Source organism: Ovis aries, chromosome 1, assembly GCF_016772045.2.
Source record: "Ovis aries strain OAR_USU_Benz2616 breed Rambouillet chromosome 1, ARS-UI_Ramb_v3.0, whole genome shotgun sequence".
Taxonomy (NCBI): Eukaryota; Metazoa; Chordata; class Mammalia; order Artiodactyla; family Bovidae; genus Ovis; species Ovis aries.
Window position 1 is genome coordinate 60,966,282 of NC_056054.1, and position 13,693 is coordinate 60,979,974.

At 38.8% G+C, this 13,693-nt stretch overlaps 1 protein-coding gene across 14 annotated transcripts in view; it reads right to left on the reverse strand.

Moving 5' to 3' along the window:
• TTLL7 (tubulin tyrosine ligase like 7) overlaps positions 1-13,693 on the reverse strand; it is a 171,394-nt gene that overhangs the window by 114,003 nt on the left and 43,698 nt on the right. Inside the window, exon 1 of one of the 14 annotated variants that reach the window (XM_060411199.1) lies at positions 418-9,024. The exons of the other annotated variants lie outside the window; for them this stretch is intronic. The gene's annotated coding sequence lies outside the window, so the exon portion shown is untranslated. Of the gene's footprint in view, positions 1-417; positions 9,025-13,693 lie in introns of those variants that run through there. 14 annotated transcript variants of the gene reach the window in all.

Genomic DNA, 13,693 nt, shown 5'->3' on the forward strand with positions numbered 1-13,693 from the left:
TAATAGATCCCTACTCCAAGCTGGAAATAAACTGGATCATTTTTCAGAATAAAAGAAAGGAGTAGTCTAAAGTTCAGTTGATTTCTTTCTGGAACTTCTAATACCCAGGTAACTATTTGAGTTTACAGGTCCTTATCCAGCACCTTGTTATTGGAGTAAACAAAGATCCTATTATAGTAACAGAGTGTTTATTACATTGAAAGTAGGTGACAAAGTCAACAAGAATTCAAGAACAACATTTGCTTAACTATACTAACAGTAAATCAATAATTGTTATACACCATAAAAGCAGACTTATTCATTTCTGACTTAAATAATGAGGCTCACAACTTCGATTTGTATAGGGCTCAAAACAAGAACTGAGCTTCCCAGGTGGCACTAATGGTTAAAAAAAAAAAAAAAAAAAAACAAACAAACCATCTGCCAATGCAGGAAACAAGAGATGTGGGTTCGATCCCTCTGTTGGGAAGATTCCCTGGAGGAGGGCCCGGCAAACAACTCCAGTATTCTTGGGCTTCCCTGGTGGCTCAGACGGTAAAGAATCCACCTGCAATGCAGGAGACCAGAGTTCGATCCCTGAATTGGGAAGATCCCCTGGAGGAGAGCATGGCAACCCACTCCAGTATTCTTGCCTGGAGAATCCCCATAGACAGAGGAGCCTGCTGGGCTACAGTCCACGGGGTCTCAAAGAGTTGGACAAGACTGAGCGACTAAACACAGCACACAAAACAAGAACTATTATTCCTTCCCCCAACCACACAAGAATTAAAGGCCTTCAAATTATTCTCTCCATAGATACGCTTAATTCCACTTATGGTTTGGTGAATAACAAGAAAAATGCTCTAATGAATTCCAGGACTTCATTCTGTCATTCAATTCTAACCATTTCACTTTATTCTAAACAAGAGATTTGAGATGACAGATTGATCACGTCACTCAGACAATGCCATGGCTACTTACTTTCCAAAAAGAGAAGCATGTTCCAGTTACCTCTGAAATAACCCAACAGTTTCTGAAGTTTGGCTACAAAGTAAAATCACCTGGGGCCTTTTGAAAATCCTGGTATCCCGGCTGGTATCCCGGCCACACTCTAGACCCAGGCAAGGCTTAAGCAGCAGCACTTGTTATTCAGTCCCAGACCCCAAGGACTGCAGCATGTCAGGCTTCCCTGTCCATCACCAGCTCCTGGAGCTTGCTCAAACTCTGGTCCATTGAGTCAGTAATACCATCCAACTATCTCATCCTCTGTCATCCCCTTCTCCTCCTCCCTTCAATCTTTCCCAGCATCAGGGTCTTTTCCAATGAGTCAGTTCTTCACATCAGGTGGCCAAAGTATTGGAGTTTCAGCTTCAGCATCAGACCTTCCAATGAATATTAAGGGTTGATTTCCTTTAGAACTGACTGGTTTGATCTCCTTGCAGTCCAAGGGACTCTCAAGAGTATTCTCCAGCACCACAGTTCGAAAGCATCAATTCTTCAGTGCTCAATCTTCTTTATGGTCCAACTCTCACACCTGTACATGACTACTGGGAAAACCATAGCTTTGATTACACGGACCTTTGTTGGCAAAGTAATGTTTCTGCTTTTTAACATGCCATCTAGGTTTGTCATAGCTTTTCTTCTAAGAAACAAATGTCTTTTAATTTCATGGCTGCATTCACCATCTGCAGTGATTTTGGAGCCCAAGGAAATAAAGTCTGTTTCCATTGTTTCCCCATCTATTTGCCATGAAGTGATGGGACCAGATGCCATGATCTTAGTTTTCTGAATATTGAGTTTTAAGCCAGCTTTTTCACGCTCCTCCTTCACTTTCATCAAGAGGTTCTTTAGTTCCTCTTCACTCTCTGCCATAATGGTGCTGCCATCTGCGTATGGGAGGTTACTGTTATTTCTCCTGGCAGTCTTGATTTCAGCTTGTGCTTCATCCAGCCTGACATTTCACATGATGTAGTCTGCACATAAAATTAAATTAACAGGGTGACAATATACAGCCTTGATGCACTCCTTTCCCAATTTGGAACCAGTCCATTGTAGCATGTCTGGTTCAAGCTGTTGCTTCTTGACCTGCATACAGGTTTCTCAGGCAGGCAGGTGGTCTGGTATTCTTATCTCTTTAAGAATTTTCCATAGTTTGTTGTGATACACACAGTCAAAGGCTTTAGCATAGTCAATGAAGCAGAAGTAGATGTTTTTCTGGAATTCTCTTGCTTTTTCTATGATACAATGGATGTTGGCAATTTTTAAAACTCTGTAAATGAGTCTAGTGTGTAGCTAAGGCTGACAACCTCTGTTGTAAGCACACAACTGCACTAAAGCAAATAGTAGTTAACTACAACATGAAAGTGAAAGCGTTAGTCGCTCAGTCAGTCACTCAGCCTTATCTGACTCTGTGACCCCACAGACTATAGCTGGCCAGGCTCCCCTGTCCACAGAATTCTCTGTGCAAGAATACTCGAGTGGGTAGCCATTCCCTTCTCCAGTGGATCTTCCTAACCAAGGATCAAACCTGGGTCTCCTGCCTTGCAGGTAGATTCTTTACTGTCTGAGCCATGAGGGAAGCCCCAATTACAAGGTAAACATATACAATTTTAAGAAAAATGTAAAATAAAGATGAAAACATTTATAACTGTATGAAAAAGGTCAAACAGGTAAAAATCATCTATAAAAATCCTCATATCTAGTTCAAATAAACAAATTAGGAGAAAAAAGAATTAAGGCGATCAGCAGAAATAGATTTCTAACGCAATTTTATTTTGCAAGTAGAGAAGCCATTTCCAAGATAAATCAATTTGCCAAAATTTCAAGGAAATAGTAACTTTAAATGCAGAACACCTAGAGCTACCATGCAAAGCAACAGCTACATAACACTGGAACAAGAAAGATGCTGATACATTGTGACAGTACCCTTTCTTCACAATCCTTCCCAAATTTCTACCCATCACTTAAAATCCACTTTAACTGCCGCTTTTTCCTTAAAGTTTCTCCTGATCATGGCTGAAGAAATTCATTTCTCCCTCTTCTGGTCTATCAGAGACCATTCGCATCCATATCATAGCACCACAAACCAAGAAATTAAGCTCTGTGAAAACAGTGGTTCTCTTCTATCCTGTTCATTCCTCCACTCCCAGGCCCTGAAATAGTGCCTAACAGAGTGCTCAATAAGAGCTTGTTCATGAATTTAAAGAAAATAATCAATTAACTAATGACACCTGGGAATAAAATGAGGTGGTTATGGAGCTCTAAGAAGCAATATATATATAACTTTCATATTTTTAAGCGAAAAAAGCAAAGTACATAAAAGTTCACATTTCTGTAAAATGGTGGATATGTGCACAGAGTGGTGGCCTTTTGTATTAATAGCTGGGGGCAGAGCTAAGAAGTCTTCCATGTACCCAAAGCATGTATCACCTATTCAAAAAGTTAAATACAAAAAAAAAAAAAGTTAAATACATGTGATAAAAGTTTGTGTCAACATTATCATGTCGAGAATAAAAAATTCAAATTTTATATTTCAGTTAGATGAAAGAATATGGTAGAAAGAGCTCTGAGCAAGAAGTCAGTCAGAATTTTTACCTTTACCCTGCCATTTACCAGACAGATGACTTAATTTCTTAATATAGAGAAGGAAAGAACTGATTCTTTCGAGCCCTAAAGTCTAAAATGCCAACCAGTTGAGGATGCTATTTTGTATGACAACATGATGAAGACATGTAAAAAATGGGGAAACTCTGACCATCCCCAACAATCTCCCCAGTCCATGCCCTGGAGATGCTATATATGGGCTTTTTGTACATATTTGTGAAATTTTAGCTTACCATAAATTACTAAAATAATCTAACAAAAAAGGTCAGTTGGAATCAAAATTAGAGCTAAATTGAAAATACATAAAATAATGTCAAGTGAAAATGTGAAAAAAGGGCATTTCCTGGGGTCAAGTGGTTAGGACTCGGAGCTTTCACTACTGGTGCCGGGGTTGAATCCCTGCTCCAGAAACTAAGATCCCACAAGCCACAGAGTGTGGCCCAAGAAAAAGGAAGAAACGTTGTTTTTCTGGTAATGAAGGGAAGGGGAAGAGACTCAAACAAACCAGTACCTACTGTATACTAACCACTTTCACATACCTTTATGTGTAGTATTTAGGACATACAAAGAACTTTTGATTCTAATATTACATTTGGTAAAGTTTACATTCCATGGCAAGTAACTTGCCCAAAGTCACATCTTACTAGGTGGCAATGAAGTGGTTTGTCTCTAAAGTCCATGTTCTTTCCCACTTTTTGTGCTACTTTCAAAACTCAGTCTTTAAACATATTAAGGACTTCTCAAAGAAGCTTAACTCTGTTTGACTGGAACTATTTTGAAAGCTAGGGAATGAGAGCCAGGAAATAAAACTGCGATTTAAAATGTGGTTGAGATCACAAAGTCCTAGCAGATTTAGTCTCTCTTTTTGGATACCTTAGGCAGCTGGTGGTACCCAGATCACCTTCCTATTTCCCTTCATGAATGTATTGCAATTCAACCAATATTGTTATGGATACGGTACTGTTCTCAGGAAATAAAATGGATTTATCAGTTTTCTTTCTTTGTGGTGTTTGCATTCTAGTTGGGGAGAGACAAATAATAACAGCAAACATTAAATAAATAAACCTGAGAAAATGCTAAGCTCTATGGAGAAAAAAAACAGAGCTGGTAGGTAGGATTTCAAGAGTGTGGTGGGGGCAGGGCAGCAGGGAGGATGAAGTTTTGTAATTTTAAATATTATATCCAGACAGGCCTTACTGGGGATGATTTACCAAGGAGGGCAATGACTTGTTATCACAAATGAAGTTGATAAAAATATTATGTATAAGTGCAGATATGGGCATGTAAGCATGGACAGATGTGAACACATATAATAAGGAGGAAATGAGGAAACTGACTACTTTCTGGATACTGAACAATCTTTAAGCCCTTCAAAGTGACTCTTCTTCCTAAACCCTAGTTTTCGTAGGTCTTTATTCTCTACATTAATGTTTATATTACTCTTTTCACACTAACCAGGGGTGCAACAAATATGTGTCACAAATTATGTAACATACATTTGAGAGTGAGATCTCAGTCACTCCCTCCACTGTGTGTCCCCAGCTTGTACTAACATTAGATTGTGACACACTCCTCAGGACCCTCTCTGGTTCTCAGCTCCTAGTACCACACACAGTTTTGTGAATATAGCTCACTCCCAACCCCACTTCCATAATTTTAGTTCTCAAAACTCATCAAAAAAATCTGTATTATCCAGTTCAGGCTATGTAATGCTGAAATAATCTCCGGAGTTTAAAACAACTAAGGTCTATTCCTTGATGATGCTACATATAAACCAAAAACGGGCAGGGTACGCTACGTATCATAATCACACAGAAGCCCAAGCTGTCAGAGCAGCCATCGTCCTAACAATAACAATGTGCCAGAGGGAAAGAGAGCTTTGGAGAGTCTTATCCAGGCAACCAATGACAGAATTTCTGCTCACAATTCAACAGCCTGAAGCAGTCACATGACCACAGTGAACAAGAGTTAGGAAGCGCAATCATATCAAATGACTAGCAGGAAAAAAAAACGCTAGTAAATAATACTAAGAGCCACCACAGACTCAAACTTTGATTACTCTCTATTTGAACCTAGTACTATTTTATAGTTCTCCATAGCTTTATAGTATTCTCCCCTGCCTAGAAAAATAAATAGCTGAAGATTCTGTATTGGGTCCAGTCTAGTCCTTGGCTTTACCCAGTGGGTAGTTAAACTTCTCTATCCTGAATGCTATGGACTGAAATAACAATGGTGATAAAGAGGAATAAGACAAGGAGGAAGATGAGGAAGATGGTGTTGACGCAGTCTCTTTTGTAAAACATACTATGTGCCAGGCACACATCTAGGCTTCAACATTTAAAAAACTCTGATCTACCAACCCTAAATGGTATTCTGGTACTATTATCCCCATAGATAGCTGTTTAAAGAAAAGAGGTATATTGAACAATGATACTAAAACATAAACAAGAATGTTATAAAATGATAATTCTGCTAATCTGCCTGAAAATAATTCTCTCTAGATTCCTAAACTGTTATTCTTAAACTTTCATCATCCTATACTGATGAAAGATGTTTCAATGACTACTTCAAGAAAAATGAAAAATAATAAATATAACAACAATTATATCCAATTAAGCTTTCAGCTTTGGGGGGAAAACACTCGTCATACTCATAAGGTCTTATTTGCAGGGCCATTATTGCAAGTAGCAGTGAGAAATCTATTATTTCATCAAGATCATCAAAATAAGGCTGTTGTTTTTTGTCGGTACAAGAAGTAATATTTCCAAACATCAGGTCATGAATACAACTTTGTCCATTCTTGTGCTTTAAAACATTAAATTTCAGCACTTGGACCCCAAACCAAATTTGACATATTTTTATTTTCAAAGAAATGATGCTTTTTCTTATGATAAAACTTTGAAAAATAAAAGTAAATGAAACATGTGCCACTTCTTAAATGTTAAAACTTGAAATGTTTATTTTTTTTTAATATTGTTAGGACTAGATTTAATGTGAGCCCTAAATCACCAAGTTAAATTTTAATGTACGTACTAATCACCTGGGTATGTTGTTAAAGTTCAGATTCTGACTCATTAGGCCTGGAGCCTAATACAGTCTGAGAGTCTGTATTTCTAACAAGTTCCCAGGAGCGTTGGTCCAGAGACTACACTTTCGCAGCAAGGCTCTAGACAACCACAATGCTTAACACTATGCTGATAGAATTTGTTTTTTAACTTAAAGCCTTTCTTTATAAAATGTAAAAATTATGAAATTCTCAAATGATTTTATAGTAGTGATGTAAGTTATAAACTAATATTAAAGGAGTCCAGGAATCAAAAAAAGTAATAAAATTTAAAAGACTAGGAAATTTTAATGTAGAGCAGTTATTGGTTCTCAAAGTATGGCCAAGAAACAGCAGCATCAGCATCTGCTGTGAAATTAGTAGAAATGCATATTCTCATTTTCAGCCTGAGATCTTCTGAATCAGAAATCTTGGGGTGAGGTCCAGGAATTGAAAAGCCCTCCAGACAATTCTGATGTAGGCTAAAGTTTGAGAATCACTGGATTAGAGGGCAAAGGGCCAATGGCATGCATAAACTCTAAGAAAGTAAGGGACACCACTACTGGAGCCTATTCCCTCCTCACTGGTCTTCTGAAGCCAAACCATATGGATGACTTAGAAATCACCTTGTCAGGATGTCCTTGGCAGTCCAGGGGTCAAGACTCTGCACTCCCAATGCAGGGAGCATGGGTTTGATACTTGGTCGGGGATCCCACATGCCATTCTGCAGCCAAAAAATGAAAATCTCCTGGCCAAGCAACAAGTAGAGAAACCACATGTCACCCAGGGCCCTGAGCAGCTAGAAGGGAAGACATTTGCTTCAAAGGATCTCATTTGCTACTGCACACAGCCCTGCTACCTGAGGTGAGGTTCTGCTAATTTAGAGTTTATACCCCTGTTCATGCCCAAACCAGTTACCAATGTTGACCAATACAGACATTCATTTTAAAGACAAGCAATCTACCAAAAACAATTAAACATTTGAAAATAGCAATCACAAAGATCAATTTTATGACCCCTACTCTCAAGTATTGGACCAGTAGCATAGGAGCTTGATCTGAAAAGGTCATGGAGAGCAGAAAAATGGTGGGGAAGTGGATGAAATGAAAATCAACAGGAGAATGCCTACTCTGTTGTATACTCATACAGTGAAAGTACTATACACACGTGAAAATAAATGAACTAGACCTACATGATGAATTGATGAATCTCACAAACAATGAAGATCAAAGAGTGATGAGGAATACATACAGTAGTACATTATTTATATGAAGTTTAAAATTATTAAATTAATAATATATGGCATACATTGAGATATAATAAAGATCTCTTAGGAATTAATGCATATAAACAAAGAGTGTAAAGCCCCTAAAGGAAATGATAAATCCCAAGTCTGATACCTCTTGAGAGAAACAGAGAGCATCCAATAACCAGTCCTGTTTTACAGAAAGTGAGCATCTATGCTCCTATATGCCAAAGATGTAACTCTTAATATAAAAAATGAATATACTTTTATCATTATAGCCTTCTGAAAGAATAGGCAGAAATGAAATAGTGAAAATACTTTTGTTTGAACCACTGTATGTGTCCTTAGAAGTATTACATTCTAAATTAGACTGTTGAAAATTTAGGTCCAACTCTGATTCATGAGCAATGTGACGGGAGGCACTGAAGGATTTAAAGAGGAATGTGTTGTGTTGTGTGCTCAGTCATGTGCAACTCTTTGAGATCCTTTGGATGACAGCCTGCCAGGCTCCTCTGTCCATGGGTCTTTTCAGGCAAGAATACTGGAGTGGGCTGCCATTTCCTCCAGCAGGGGATCTTCCCAACTCAGGGATGGAAACTGTGTCTTCTGCATCTCCTGCATTTCCAGGAGATTCTTTACTGCTGAGCCATCAGTAAAGCCCCCTAAAGAGGAGTAACATAATCCAAATTTCTTTTGGTAGGTTACACCAGCAGCTATTGTGGAGAACGGATGGGAAAGGGATAGGAGTGAACAGGCATTTTCAAGAGTTACAAAACTCCAGGAGAGAGACGGTAAGAGCTTGATCATGGACCAAGCAACAGACACAGGGAGAAAGAATAGGGTTACTACAGAAGAACAGCAGAACCTTGGGATCAAGAAGGAAGTTATCGCGGATGACTTACGGTTCTCTGGCTTATGAGAAGTGAGCAGAAGACGGCACCATTCATCTAGAGAAGGCAGGAAGAAGAGCCACTTTGAGGGATAAGATGATTACAATTTTACATTTGCAGAAAAGGATGGATGGAAAAAAATGGAAAATAAGACAAAAGAATTTGTGATGACTAAAGATACAGAAAACATCCACTTTTATAAATAAAATGCTTTTAGTTAAACACAAAAAGGTCCCTTCTGAAGCATAACTGCTCCTATTTCTGTGCTCTCTGCCAGAAAACAATAATAGATTTTCAAAATGCCCAGCTGTCTGACTAGTGAACAAATGACATCACCCAAACAACTGTCATAACAATAATACATTGCCACCACTCATTCTGTGTACAAATTAAAAGGATTTTTAGAGAAGCTACATACTCCCTGAACATAGAAGCTTTTGTCTCCCTTTTTCAGACTGGGTATATTTTCAAAAGCTAGTTCTGTAGTGTGTTCTAGACCTTAAAAAAACCATTTAATCAACCACTTGTAAAGACCCAATAGGGAGTCTTACATAATGTGACATTATATAACAATAAACAGAAAAGTATTTATTCATTCCAGCAACAATTAATATTGACCTTGAGCAACAGGGGTAACTCCCACTAATGTACCGCTTATTTATATTTCAAATTGCCTTAGCCAGCTTAGTGTCTGCTCAGTGTTTATAATTAAATTATAGCACCCATACAAAATTCCACTAAGCTCTGTGGAATCCCTTGTGTTTGGAATTTAGTGTAGTATGACATGAAAAAATTGGGATTGATATATAGGTAATGATAACACAGCACACCTTGAAAGCATTGTTTCCCTTATTAATAGCTGTATTTCCAGTACTTATGATAATGAAAAAGGCAAAAAGCTCACTCAAAAATGTTGAACTAAATAAAGTTCAAAGCCAGTATCAGCTATAAGTCAGTTATTAAAGTGACAGATAACAGGCTGATTACATAATACAGCCATCAAATGCTTAAGGACAGTTAAAAGCTGCTTTGGGTACATTTCTCCTAGAATATAATGTTGCAGTTCTATATAATTCTCCAGTAATCTAAAAGAAAGTCTCACTTGCTCCCTAGGAATAACACATTATGCTATCAATTAACTTGCGGATATATCATTCACTTTTGTAAATCCATTTGCCGCTTTCATTTCCCTGCCCTGCAAAGAGCTGTACCGTATCTAAGACAGTTGAACCTCACATCCTCAAAATACTCAACCCATGCTGGGCTTCCCTGGCAGCTCACCTTGTAAAGAATCTGCCTGAACACAGACCCCAGTTGGATTCCTGGGTCAGGAAGATCCACCGGAGAATGGATAGGTTACCCACTCCAGTAATGTTGGGCTTCTCTGGTGGTAAAGAATCTGCCTGTAATGTGAGAGACCTGGGTTTGATCCCTGGGTTGGGAAGATCCCCTGGAGAAGGGAAAGGCTACCCACTCCAGTATTCTGGCCTGGAGAATTCCATGGACTGTATAATCCATGGGGTCACAAAGAGTAGGACACAGCTGAACAACTTTCACTTTCACTTTCATGCTGACTCCACAAAGACCTCTCTCTTGTTCTAAGCTATAAAGCTGTAACTGGAGGTTCTTTGGACCCATCTTTCCATTTCAGTAACCTATACCACATGATGAAAGAAAGGGACTGGGGGAAGTGGAGAATTTTTTAAATATCCGGTTCTCTCTTCCCTGCCAGAAAATGCACAATAGATACCAAAATGCACAGCTGGTGAACAAATGACATCACCCAAAAGTTAGCTGATGCCAGCATTCTGGTCCAAAACTTCACTGCTTAGCTCCTGCTGAAAACCTGGCATGTCTCTTCTGTTTCTTATCTTGGGCAAAGGCATCATTACAGTCAAGTAAGTCAAAATCATCTTTATCTCTTTCCTGGACTTCCATGTTTGATACTCATTCAGTGCACACTCTGTAACCAATTTTAGGGTATATATTAGTTCTATTATTCATCTTCCTATATACTTCTAAAATGTGTTTTAAGTCTTAAGTGTATAAAATGCATTGGGTTGTTAAGCCTCTGATGTCATCCACATCAGTTAGTAAGTTAACACATGAAGACAGACTATTAGCTACATAATAGCCTTTCACTCGTTCTTCCTAAGTCACCTGAGTAATTATTAGATGTGGCATTGCACTGACCTAAATAGCTACATTTCCCAGACTTTCTTACAGGTATACATGGCCATGTGACCAAGTTCTGGCCAGTGAGTGTATGTGAAAGTCATTTAGCGAAACTTTCCAGTAAAGGGAGGTAGACAAATGATGGACACTCATTTATTTTCTTTCTTCCTTCCATCCTGAAATGCAAATGTGATTACATAAAGTGCCAAAAATCAAGAGAAATAAGAAGAGACTTCATTATACATTTCCTCTATGAGGTAACTGTCTCCAAGGCAGCAGCTTTAAAAATGTCTTTTAATTTACATATTCTTCAATCTCAAACACAGAGCCTGGAATATAGGAGCTAAACTGCTGAGCTTCCATATCAGAGAGATACAATTCTATGGGAGATTTTGAACTTAACAAAGAGTACTCACAGATATAGAGAACAAATAATGGTTACCAGTGATGAGGGAGGGGCGGGACAACATGGGGCTGAGGGAGCGGGAGATACAAACTATCGGGTGTGAGACAGGCTGCAAGGATGTGCTGCACAATGGGGAAGATAGCCAACATTTTGAAACAACTGCAAATGGAGTGTAACCTTTAAAACTGTATATTCTTTTAAATTTCTATTGCATTAATTTCTAGAGTCAGGTAAATTTGTCACAGTGTTCAAGTCCCTCTAAATTAAATTAAATCCCAGTAAAATTAAGCCATAGTCTTAGAGTCATGCAGTCCAAGTATAGAAAATCCATATGAAAGAAAAGAAAGTGTGCAAACCTAGTTCATATAATGCTCTGTATCCCCCATCAAACAAGCTAAGCTGGGTGTATCACGATAAGATCCTAAGGACTGAAGGAATAATAAGACGATTTTATTTCTAGATCATTACACAAGGTGTAAAGAGAATTTACAAGAACAGCTTTTGGAAAGGAGTGAAATACTAATAGCTTAACTAATTAAACTTAACTATATTTTAATACGTTTGGCTCATTTTAAAATAAGACTCTTTCCCCAAAGTCATTCCAGACCTTTAAAAACACTATCTGGCACCACAATCTTTGCTGTGAAACCAGTCCTTTTATAGAATTGCAAAGAAACAGAACTATTTTTGTCCTTCATTCTAAAAACAATAACAATGCAGAATAGAATTAGTGCCCAAAGTTACCCAGTGCTCAATAATATAATATCCACAGAAACTAAACTTTCCAATAGTACAAATTTCTTTTTTAATAATTCTTTCTTCTCTTGACCTCTACTTTCCCTTCTCACCCAGAATAAATAAATACTATTGAGATGTATCACTACTCTGTTTAAAAGTTTAGTTACCCTCCATTATTTCATTACATTTCTAATTAAGACAATAAACATTTTTTAATGCTCACTGTTTCGGAAGTGTTAATCACTCATTTGTGTCTGACTGTTTGTAATCCCATGGACTCAGTCCTCCAGGCTCCCCTATCTATGGAATTCTCCAAGCAAGCATACTGGAGTGGTTAGCCATTCTCTTCTCCAGGGAATCTTCCCAACCCAGGGATCGAACCCAGGTCTCCTGAATTGAAAGCAGATTCTTAACTCTCTAAGCCACTTTTATTAGATGCTGTATTGAGAAAAAAAAAGTGTGTCCTGCCTTCAACATACACATTTATCCTTCAGAAAAGTAGTTTAGCATGTCCAAAACCACCTAAAAGATAAGAATTCATCTAAAACAAACTGAAACACAGATTATATCAACAGAAATATACTTAATGAAAGTTAACCCTAAGAATCGGTAAAATTAAACATATAACCATAAGTTTACAACATGCACCTCAGTGTTATAAATTTACTATTATACAAAATTAACAAAGTTGATTTTCTGTGATGCCTCACAGGATTTAGATTTATTGTTTTTAATGTTACCTCGTATTCAAAGTAATCCATATACAGGAGATCAAGGTGATGGTGTTTGGGGGGTATGGAGCTCACCTTTCCCTCCATAAACACAACTACGAGTACAATAATTCTAATAGGAAACTAACTAGAAACCTGCAGAACTCCTATATAACCAAGGCTACAAGAAAGATTTACACAGAATTGTGTACGATGGGAAGAAACACTTCATGTTGGACCTATGCCCCTGAGAGAATTAAGAAGAAAAGGGACATCACACGGATGGAGCTTGTCCTGGGGAATGAGTGGGTCCAGCCCAGACTGGGTATCCCAGTCCTGGGGTCCAAAGCACAGGAGACAAGGCACCTTGACTGCATAGGGAACTGCAGGGACAGATAAAACTGGGGAAGCCTAGACTCCACTGATGAGAAGTGCACCAGTGCTGGTATGTCCCCAGGGCAAAGAGGGCAAAAGAGGTCTACCCTGGCAACTACTGCCTCTCCGCTTACCAGTCTGAGCCAAGTGAACACTCCAGCCTCCCTCATCCATGCCACAGCTTGACACTGAATCTACAGCAGCCAGGACCTGGGGAAAGACTTGATCTAGGGATGCAGAGACGATCCAGGGGCCTAGGATGTGGCCCAGGTGGGGAGCTGCAGGGGCTGCTGTTGGTGCTTACACAAACAGCATGCCCCAGAAGCAGCCCAAACTCCTGGCTCCACGGCCACCTGAATTTCTGAGACCTTGCACTACCCAGTCCTAGTTGGGTAAATGTTCTGGCCCATCCACTCTATGCCACAGACTAGCACTAGACCTGGAGAAGCCACCACAGGGGAAAAGAAGGCTGGAAGCTGCATCTAAGCAGAGCCACAGATACTTACATAAGCAGCGGATCAGATCGCT